The sequence below is a fragment of the Myotis lucifugus genome, unplaced genomic scaffold (assembly GCF_000147115.1).
Source record: "Myotis lucifugus unplaced genomic scaffold, Myoluc2.0 scaffold_1480, whole genome shotgun sequence".
NCBI classification, from domain to species: domain Eukaryota; kingdom Metazoa; phylum Chordata; class Mammalia; order Chiroptera; family Vespertilionidae; genus Myotis; species Myotis lucifugus.
In genome coordinates this window covers 20,257-20,915 of record NW_005872528.1, presented here as the reverse complement: position 1 = coordinate 20,915, position 659 = coordinate 20,257, and positions in this window count along the sequence as shown.

The window sequence follows — 659 nt, the reverse complement described above, 5'->3', positions numbered from 1 at the left end:
TATGATTTATCCTTTTTTATTTTTTAATGTTTTTTATTTATTTCAGAGAGAGGAAAGGAGAGGAAGAAAGAGATAGAAACAGCAATGATGAGAGAGAATCATCGATCAGCTGCCTTCTGCATGTGCCCTACTGGGGATGGAGCCTGAAACCTGAGCATATGCCTGGACTGGGAATCCAACCATGACCTCCTGATTCATAGGTCAATGCTCAGCCACTGAGTGACAGAGGCTGGGCAATTAATAATTTTAAGTGTTTGTTTTTTTTTAATCCTCATCCAAGGATATGTTTATTTATTTTTAGAGAGAGGATATGAGAGAGAGAGAGAGAGAGAGAGAGAGAGAGAGAGAGAGAGAGAAAGGAAGAGAGAGAGAGAGACATTGATGTGAGAGAGAAGCATCCTTTGGTTGCTTCCCAAAATGTAGGTATGTGCCCTGACTGGGAAAGAAATCTGAAACCTTGGTGTATGGGATGACACTCCAACTAACTCAGCCACAGAGCCAGGTCCATATAATTTATCTTGATTATGCTGATGATCTTAATCTATTTGGGTAGTTGTTTTAATAATTTATTTTACCTTTATTGCTTAAATGATACTTTCATGAATTACTAGTAATACATTATTGGAAATGCAAAACTTGAACTCTAACTTTCTAGCTTC